Genomic DNA, 10,957 nt, shown 5'->3' with positions numbered 1-10,957 from the left:
AAATTAGGGACGGCTAGCGCAGATAGCCCTCGTGTAGCTTTGCACGAAATCCATAACAAACATCAATGCTAGAGTAGTCTTCACTATTGAAAATGGAAAATTTGAGTGTTGTTTCAAGAATAAGTCTGCTTTTTAACGTAGTTTTTGCCCGAATGATCTATTATAGTTTTGAGCAAATTCCTGTGTGATCCCTATTATGAATCACTATCGTGGTCTGTGATAGATAGATATTATTAGCACATGTATTTCGCTTCAGTTTGGTTGTTTTAATTTCAACATCTTTCCACAACTTATTTTAACTTGTTACCACATTGTTGTGTCAGGTAGTCTTTAATATGTTTTTTATAAGATATCTTGTAATCATCTTTTTTCATTAATTCTTTTAGAAGAAAAGAACTAATACATGTCTTTATTTTGAGATTTTAAAAGAAAATTTATTGAAACGAAATAAGAAATACTCAGCAGGTAACATTTTAAGAAGATTCAGATCCCCATTATTATTAATGTTTTACAAAAATAACTGTAATGTTTTCTTCTTTCACCAGAAAGCAAAATTTAGATTTAAATTACTTCAAAGTAAAATATATTTTCTACTATTTAAATTCTTATTAACATACTGGGGAGAATCTAATTTTATAACAGGCTTTTGTGCTTTTAATTTGATTTTTTTTATGTTTGTCAGTATATGAAAAAAATAACTTTCTGTATGAGTTACTTTCAAATCTTAAAACAAACTGAGTATATAATCATATTAATACAGACACAGAAATACTATAAATATTTAGGGAAACAATTGATTATTAGTATTCACAGTCACCGTCAAAATTAATTTCTATAAAGCAGGTTAAAACAATAAACATAGACTTGGAGTGGAAAGAGAAATTGTTAAAATATAGTAAACTTTTTAAAGCATGTTGGTGAAATGATAATTGGATACACTTGCTTTTTAAGTTATTGGACATGTGTATCCTAAACTCCTTAAATCATTAGCTCGAGAAATGAAATTGGAAACCACGAGACTAGTTTTGTGAGAAATCAAACAAACAAACGAAATAATAAATAGTTGAAGTCATAATAACCATGAATCTCTCAGAAATAAATAAATTATAATTAGCTTAATGAATTTTGTATACAAATGAAAACATACTAAACTAACTTTGTACTGACATAGAATAAACGAAAGATCGAAGATCAGCAAATCAAGATTAAACCCATAGGGGGTTAAAGATATTTATTTTATCTCTCTGTCTACTTAATACTTAAATTCAGTTTCGATATTTCATTAAATGGAAATACTTTGTATATTCTCTCCATGAGTATAATCAGGAAAAAAAAACGAAAAAAGAGGGGATGTGGGAACACACATACAATAAAACGAGCTCAACACTCTTGGGGTAATTTATAGAAGAACTATGGAATTAACAAATAATATGAAAAACACAGATAACAAAGTCGCCTGGGTTCACTCAGCGCCCCTAATGCTGATTAAAAGAAAAACGGATATCAAACTCTCACTAAAATTAAAAACAAGTCTTGATAAACGTGCCATTAAGTTGTATCAAGCCACTAAAATTACATAGGCCTGCGATGGTTTAACTGTCTTGAAATTTTTACGTGTTTTACAGTAATACCTGTACGCTGAATCTGAAAATGATATCCATTTTTTCCATCACGTACAGATTTCTAACAAAACGTCATAATGCAATATACAAAAGAAAGACCACAACGGGTAGTTTTGAGGCTAAAAGACTTCTGCAGACATATTATGAAATGAAGAAGGCCAAGAAAAACTAGTTTGAGATCTTTGTATTTTTACAGTGACTTTCATATGTTATAGATGTCTCGTTATCAAGCTACTCTTGCAGCTTTTTATTTTGTTTTGATAATTGTATTATTGTACACCTGCTTAATGAATGGTGTAGCATATCTATTTTTAATGTATTTATAAATTTACAACACTTTACATATTACGATTATTGCGATCAATGCTTTTGAATTTATTGTTTAAAAATCTCAAAGAGATTAAGAAGAGTTAAATTTGACTATAGAAATATATTTCAACATGTATTAATATATGTAAAACTGGTGTTAAATTAGTATCGTCAATTATTATTTTTTTTACTTCTCATGTTCTCCCTCTGAAATATTTTCATAAAAATGACAATTTAATAAAAAGTTCATATAAAACTTTGAAACCTCAGTTTCATATTATTTATATGTGCATGCTTTTTATAATCGTAAAATATTACCCTTTATGAAATAGTGCTATATTTTTTCTTTTATAATTTTTAAAAGACTGGCACTACCTAATAAGTAGATTTTTATCTTATAATGGACAAAAAACAAAGATGTTGAGGTTTTTTGCTTTTTTTAAAGCGTAAAGCTACACAATGTGCTATCTGCACTGTGCCCATTTTGGATATCGAAATCCGATGTTCAGATTACAAGCCCTCAAGCTTGCTACTAAGAGGCTAAAGTAAAGGGGTGAATGAAGTAGCTAAGAGCACATTAGCTTTCGAATACTTTGGCCTACTTGTGCTTTTTGTATTAGTCATAATAACATGAAGAAGTGTATTTGTCGGACACGTTATTCAGTTCAATGGAATATTTATGCATTATCAATCTTCGATAAACGTTTTTATTCTGCATGCAGTCCAACACTTTATTTGATTATTTGTATTTACCGTGACAAACGAGAAGATTCAGAGATTTTATATTTCTCTTTGTTTTTGTTTCGTAAACAAAAGAGGAAAGAGTTCCTTTCTGTTGATATTTTGAAATTATATTGTATAAGATAGTCCCCATTGTTTGTGATTTTGTACTCAAAAACAGGCTGTAACCAGCTCATTTATAACATTAAAAATTAGTATCTTTGTATTTGTCCTTGTATCACTTAATTTATTAAATAAACGTTATTTTAAAAAAAATGAACAAAAAAGAACAGCATTATCTTCTATTGATGTCTTGAATTTATATAGTATAAAATAATCGCCGTTAGTGGCGTGTTTGTATTCAAAACAGATTGTCATTAAGTTGAACGAGTGGTGAAAAATAATAATGTAATTTAATTACGAAAATATATTGTTATGGAGGACTTTTAAGTTTTTGGTTATTGCTCATGTTATTGTATTACATATTCATTTGAAAGGAAACTGTAAATGTTTAATTGTTACTGGCTAATAAATGCGAGTCTAAACAGTTAACTAGGAAGGAAGTCATGACGAGTGCTGACTAACGTGGGATAACCGATAAGCCATTCTGAAAAGTTCCTGTTTAAGCTTAATAAATATCTAGAAATTCATTTAACGTAAGTAATATTTTGCTGTGTAAAATTCCTATTTAGAAATTAAAGTAATCTGTAGTTTACTGAAAGTCGTTTCAATTTAAATGAATAATCATAATAATAGCGTAAGACTAAACTTAACACTACAACTTGTACAAGTAATAATTATATGGAAACAAGGCCAATTTCTCCGCTTTACTATAGACTATAGTATTGGACATGGTATTTTTTATTCCACATAGGAGTGACTTGTTCCATAAATTACCTTTAACATTTATAGCAAAATATGTTTGTTTTAACTATTTCTAGTTTAGATGTGTGACTATCCGCACTGCTTGGAGTACAGTTTTCCCTAGTCCAAATACTGGGCTAGGTGTGTTTTTAGTTTTACAATTTGACAGTTGCCGTTGTAATATTAATATCATAACCCTAACGTTAAACTAAAGTGGATTTCCTTACGAGGCTTAACGTAACACCTAGCATATATTTTCGTAATGTATTATTTTAACTATTTTTTGCTTGTAAAAATACGCCAATAAACTTAACATAAACTGTAGACATTGAAATGTTTATCAAACAAGTTTAAAATTAAACTATTCATTGATAAAACAAAAATTGTATGTTGGAGTATTAATAAGCATTATAACATTATTGCTTGCAACCGAGAGATGGCGCTCTAAAGTCTCCTGATGCTATGTTTGGCGTAGTTTATCCTCATAGGTAAATTTCATTTTATAAAGTTCGGGCCTTGGCACAACAATAAATATCAAATTATGAAAACAGAGCCTGACCCGATATTTGATCTACGAATTTCTCTTACTTCAACTGCCCACGTGGAATCGGTTCTCTTGAGAGTCACATGGTGGGACTTGGAAATACCATCGCAGTGCATGACTTTGAATCAATCCTATATCATATATGTCTTGGACATTTGACAAAACAACAAAAAACATATGATACAGCAAGGTGGCAGGTTTGTCAATTGAATGAAGTCATTCCTGCATTCACCTAAGAATCCAAACAAGGCACCTAAACCATACTTTATTAATATATGTGTGTAAGTGTATATATTTATTCAAGAAAAGTTTAATAAAAGTATATAAACTAATAGTTCAAACCACATCATCCGGCAAGCCATTCTGGACCTGGCTCTTTGTGACTCAAAATTTTGTACTGGTTATCCATAATGCTAATTTTTATATGTACAACTTTTTTATTCAAACTTCACAGATAGACCAACCACATAAATCATTTATCCAAGATATTATTACATTAAACATCTCAAATTATCTCTAGTGTTTCACTGTTGAAAAGTATAAAATGGTACACTTGGGATGTGGAATATTTGGAAATAACTTGTCTCCCATGAGACATTGATGATGTTAAAGACTTAAATATGATTATGAATAAAATATTCAAGCCTTGGCTGAGTACTTAGCAGTTGTGGAAAGAGCTTAACTAACATAAATAGAGAATTTATATCTATGGAAATTTTAATTTTAAAAGTAAAATGATTATTATTTTGGGTATAGCTGCTAAGAACTGTTATAGAATACTATGTTCAGTTTTGGTTTCCTGATTATAAGGAAACATATTAACGTGGTGAAAAGGGTTTATAAATCGGTTTGTGAAATAATACCAATTTAAGAAATTTGAACTATTAAAGAAATTGAATTTTAGGAGCAACTCGATTCAGGTGTTTGATGTTTTTAAAAGTCTCAGAAAAACTGTCTATAAGTATATATGAGTAGTGAAATTATAAGGTTGAAACTAGAAACTTAGATTTAGAAAAATGAAATTAAAATCTTAATATATACAGGCATATATTTTGTTTAAACTTGAGTTACAGATAGTTTAACTTAGCTCATCAAAATGGTAGCTAAAATTAAACCAGTTAGGCTAACAATTACCAAAAGTATTTGTATGCTAAAGTGTATTTAATATGAGATAGAACAGATTTTGAGCTTGCAATTACTTTAGGTAATTATTAGCCTAATCATTATAGTTCTGGCCTATCATCATAGTGTGCCTAGTTTGATTCCATTTAGACCTAGCCTGTAAAGCATGAACCCCAAATAAAATGTATACATAATGTACCACATCAGGTGTACTTCGTTAATGTATATAAACATATACAGTGATAAATAAATCAACATACTGTTGACCAAACCAGCATTAAGTGAAAGCTGCAAGTGTAATTATTAATGCACTTTTGCTGATGATAAAACCACAGGAATATGTTTATTTCCCATTGAATGATATTCATCACAGCATCAATATTTAATATTTGTATTTTAAAATTCAATACATCATCAGAAGATGTGGACAATTAGAACTGGATATTGACTAGCCTACCACTAGGTGCTACAATCATCTGGTGATGTCTGTAGAAAAACATAACAAAATATTTATTCTTAAATATACATAAGTCCCCAAATTGTTGTGAAAAGTCTCATGAAAGATGATACTGAGTGTTTTAATCAATTCTTGAAATATTCAATTCCAAAAGAGTTAAAGTAACTTTTAGACAACTCATGAATAGAGATTGTTTGTATTCTGTATCATGCAATTAAATGAAATGAAACCAAGTATGGACATGAAATATGCTCTCAAATCGAAATGGAAACACATTTTTTTGAATTCAGAGCATTATCAAAGAATTTTGTTATTAGTTGAACATATTATATTAAGCCATGTGTGCATTGATGGCACATACACTGTACAGTTCCTACACCATCTCTTAGCAGTATGCCATGCTCTTGGCCAAATTGTGGAACATATTCAGGTATCTTCCAATCTTGATGAAATGAAGTATCTCAGTACTCCTTGTTGGAAGACTTAGGAATTACCAGCTGTTTTAATTATTAGTTCCTGGTTCAATTAGACACTGGCTTTCATACACAAAGGTAACAGTAATCAGTGCTGTGTAACTGTGCAGTGCTTAAGAGGGAATCAGTTCTTAAAGCTGTACCTATTTATGTAGTTACGTTCATGCAAAACTTTAAAAAATGTAACCACCAAAAAGCTGTATTATTTTTTTCCACTTCATTGGCCAGCTAGTTCTTAAGTTCCTCAATCTCTATTACATATGTGTATAAGGAACTCCTAGTTTCTTCTACATCAATCAACATACCTTTAGTTTTATTGTTTACAGATGACCATTAACTCGAAGAAACTAGGTTAATTTTTTTTTATGAAGGATATCTTGACATACATTTGTACAATTCATAACAGTTTAATTGGAACATGAAATTATGAATGTTGAACACTTTTGATTTTATAGACAGTTTGAAACAGTATAAAAAATTATGGTTCAGAAGTCTTCAGATACATTTTAATTCTGCATGTCTCTTATTATGGTAGCAAGAAATTATTATTTTGTATTAACTTGGTAATCGTAATCGTATTACAAAAATGCAAGTAAGTAATGTAAATCTTGGAAAGGATTTAAATAATAATGGTTAAAGTATTATGATTTGTTTTATATTTTAACACTATACAAATTATATAGTAACATAAATAATTGTTAAATAAATTGGTGGGTGTGGAAAATCATTCAACCAAAATGAAACATATCTTGATTTTTTAATTAATATGTTGGTCCTAAACTGGAGGTGACAAATTTTTTTTTCTTATTATTTCTACATTCAAATCAAGATGACGGTTGAAGAAGTTTGTGAACAGTTTTCTCTACTTTCATGATTACGCTTTACACGCACGGCAAGAAATAGAATCGTTAATCATATTTTCCCGAAAAAAAAGCGCACAATTTCTCGATTACCTATTGAGGTTTTACTCCTTAAATGATTGTAGAATTATTTTCGAATCCTTATCTCTTAGTTAATGACCCCCAGTGGCACAGCGGTATGTCTGCGGACTTACAACGCTAGAAACCGGGTTTCGATACCCGTGGTGGGCAGAGCACAGATAGCCCATTGTGTAGCTTTGTGCATAAATTCAAACAAAACAAAAACTCTTAGTTAATTGATGCCCGTTCGTCGAGTAGCCGCACCCACCAAATTATTATTATTACGTAGCAATTATTTCTGCTACCACATAATTGGTACAATGTATAAAACTAAAATAGTATAATTATCAACGAATTTAACAAAAATAATTCCTTGTCACGATTTTTATTTATTTTATTTATCAGGAGATTTAAAGGATGGCCTACGTCTAATCAACTAGCTCCACTAATAATCTAAATATTTAATTTTAAATAGTATTTATCTAACTCTATTACTTTCTGAAAGTAAATACAGGAACTAATACACTATAATAATCAAACGAGTTATAATAGTAACATAAAATAATCGGATTATAGTGTGAACTGTCTTGTATATAATTGAATGGCCTAACAAAAAGTACATCGTTCAGAAATCTGATATGAAAATTCCACTCTTTTCCTTAAGAAACAAATTCTTAATTTTCTCCAAAAAACAAGAAACATGGTAATAGCAATAAGAAAATTTGACACGCCCAGTTAAGTCATCTCAATATTCAGAAAAGCATACGCATAGAAAAGTTGAAGTACGGTTCAGCTAAGATAGCCGAGATAATTTCTAGTTTGTAGCTCGTACTCAATACATTGTTTTATTCAGTTTTATTTATTGGAACATTTATTATTTTAAGGAAGCACGCTTACTTAGCAGTATTCAAAAGATAAAGTGGCGGACAAAGTGTAAACGTAGTTGTTTCGCTGTATTAAGAAAAACATCAGAAGGTGCGTACACGTTTGTTTAGGTGAATATCCGTGAAAACTCTGAATTTTGGTCACTAGCATAAAATACGCGCACCCTTCTTCGAAGTTTAAAAAGCCACATTATGATTCACAAAGGCCCTAATGTATCAGTCAATTGCCTCCATTATCCCCAATTTTTCTATAACTATTTTAATGGGAATTCTTACCCGAAAAGAAAAACTGATAAGACATCTACCCGTGGTATCTGAGCACACGTGCTAAGTTTGGTCCCATAGGTTTGTTAGTGGGGTATGAACACAGTTTGAAACATTGCGCCCCAAGATCTCGAGAGGAGTCAGGATCACAAAATATAATGCCAGATTCGGGTTTAGGGAACTTGAAAACCTATTCTTAACACTCATTATGGATGGGTGATCTTCTGGTACGTTATATACCCCTCGGTAAGGGTGCCATGTTACATAGATAAGGACACTCTCGGGTCACCCCGAGTCCACGTGCCAAGTTTGGTTCTACTAGCTCAAAAACTGTTGGAATAGTTGGCTTGACATAAATACATACGAAGCTAAACATGACATCACTGGAATCCCGAGGGGGCCAGGAACACAAAATCGTATGCCAGATTCGGGTCCAGCAACTCTTAAAATATACTATTAAACTCATTATGCCTGGTTGGCCTTCCTGGCGCGTTATATCCCCCTTGGTAGGGTAATACGTCATATAGATAACGACACCCCCAGACTATCCCGAATCCGCCTGCCAAATTTGGACCTCATAGCCAGAGAAATAAGCTGGAGATATGTACAAAACTAACAATCGAACATCGCTCAAGCTTTTCCGTCGTACCTAATAAAAAACACCCTCGGGTGTAATAGTAAGTATACATATCGACTTGATGACCTTTGGTGATTCGCCTGCGGCGAAGAACATATATGATTACGCAGTAAATTAGATCCAGTAAACTTTGTAAATACTACGTTTTACACTATTTTCAATAAAATTGTGCTGTGAACGTGTTTCACCATCTAAAAATATTTTTTGTCATGAAAACTGGAAATAACCCTTTGGCAGTAGTGCACATGCGTATGACGTAAACGACACAAACGTCTAAATTCTATCCCTCTCGTACATTACATGTGTTAGCACGTGTATTTTAAGTAATATCCTTTTTCTTTTTTTTACTTTTTACCATAGCAATTCAGTACTGTTACGGAAGGTAATTTTGTTTTTGTGTAATACTATTTCTTATAGTGGCATTAACTTTGGTCTTTCAGTTTCAACTGTCCATCGGTGGGTCAGTGGTAACGTTTGTTGGACGAAGTTGTCACTTTATGTCCATCTCAGGCACGATGAGTTGATCATAGTTTGAGATGCAATGACATATCTAGTTGATTGTTCAGCTTAGGTTGTAGATTACGAATTAGGATTGCTTCCTTTTTTCTTAGCGTCAATTCATTTTTCACTAAGTTTGTTATTCCGAAGTGTTCACTGTTCGGTTTTTCGTTACAGTCTTTGCTTAGGTGGTTGCAAATTCCAGAGTTATTGAAAGGGCTGCTAAAGTTTGGGGACTTACAATACTAATTTCCGGGGGTTAGATTTCCTGTAGTGTACAGAGCGCAAATAGCCTTATTGCGTAGCATTGCGTTAAGTTTCAAGTGCCACGCTGGCATTATTATTGTTAGTCGCCTAGTTTTTAGTTTGACATTAGAATCATGTGATCGAAAATAGTCCAAACATGGTTTCTAATTACATACGAGAGTGTTTCTACCAGTTAACGACGGAGAAGATTGAGCTATGTTCGATTCACGAAGTGTGGGATTAGCGTGTTTTTGCTGTTGAAAATGTGCATCTACTACATTGTGTTGTGTAATAAGTTGCCTTTTCGTTACCAGTATTTTGTAAACAATAATGTAAGAACGAGGTTAGTTGGAGTCTCAGAGTGGAAAAGTTCCAAACCTATTGATGCCGTTCATTGATTTTCTGTGCTTCAAGTTGTGGCAATCGTTTAAATTATTTTTTTTCCTTTTTATTAAACTTAATTTTATTATTATGTAATTTATTTATTAATTTTTTAATGAAACTCGGTGGTTTTAATAAAATAAGAGAACACCGCTGTAGTTCTTTTTAGAAAGCAAAAAGTTTTTATAAAAGAGGGGTTCAGAAATTGTAATAAAAAATTTAGACACCTATTAAGCAGTAAAAGACACTCGTAATAAAAACCACACTAAAAATTCCAAACAGTATCTTAATATCTTCAGGAGATTCCGAGAAAACAAAACTTTTGTTTTTGTTTTGATAATTAAAAATTTGATAATTAGAATAATGTCGTTACTGCTCGGCGTATTTAAAGGGACCGGCTATCAAGTGATAACAATCGCTATTCGTTAACATTTTGTTGTATTTAAAATGAAACTGTGCGAAGATATCCGTGTTCCCATAATGTTTTCATATCGTAACTTGGAATCTAAACTAAAAATGTTGACTCTGATAAATATATAAATTTCAACCTGACAGTAAAGAACGAGCGCAAGAAGACAAAAATATATTCATCATATAACTATCTATTACAGGCAGAAGTTCAACAGAACCTTCTAGCGATAGATTCTAAGTAAAAAAGCCGTCATAATTACTCATCGTTTTCGTTTGTTTGTTTTTTCTAAGGTGTTAAATAGCTTAGAGGCTAATACGATAATATGTTTGTTCGATCTGATGTGTCAGCAGATGTTTCCGAGAGCCAGACGCAATATATAACTCTATTGTCTGGATAAGAACATCAGTTATTCACTGCCGCAGAGCCATGTCAGGCAAGATCGTCACCGTTTTTCATAATAGAAATTGTAAAACGTTTTGAGAGAGTGAGTTTATGAAATAGAAATTTTATTGTATTTCATCAGTGTAACGAGATTAACAGATGTATATATATATATATATATATACACACGACCAATCTGTAGTAAAGTTTATTGTAAGTGCGG

General features: G+C 31.5%; 1 protein-coding gene across 1 annotated transcript in view; it reads left to right on the top strand.

Annotated features, from left to right (window-relative positions):
* The first annotated feature begins 3,037 nt into the window (after positions 1 to 3,037).
* LOC106462367 (OTU domain-containing protein 7B-like) overlaps positions 3,038 to 10,957 on the top strand; it is a 45,178-nt gene continuing 37,258 nt past the window's right edge. Inside the window, exon 1 of the mRNA XM_013922284.2 lies at positions 3,038 to 3,307. The gene's annotated coding sequence lies outside the window, so the exon portion shown is untranslated. The remainder of the gene's footprint in view (positions 3,308 to 10,957) is intronic.

Source organism: Limulus polyphemus, unplaced genomic scaffold (assembly GCF_000517525.1).
Source record: "Limulus polyphemus unplaced genomic scaffold, Limulus_polyphemus-2.1.2 Scaffold1152, whole genome shotgun sequence".
NCBI classification, from domain to species: Eukaryota; Metazoa; Arthropoda; class Merostomata; order Xiphosura; family Limulidae; genus Limulus; species Limulus polyphemus.
The sequence above is the reverse complement of the archived record's forward strand: the minus strand, read 5'-3'. Positions and strand labels throughout refer to the sequence as shown.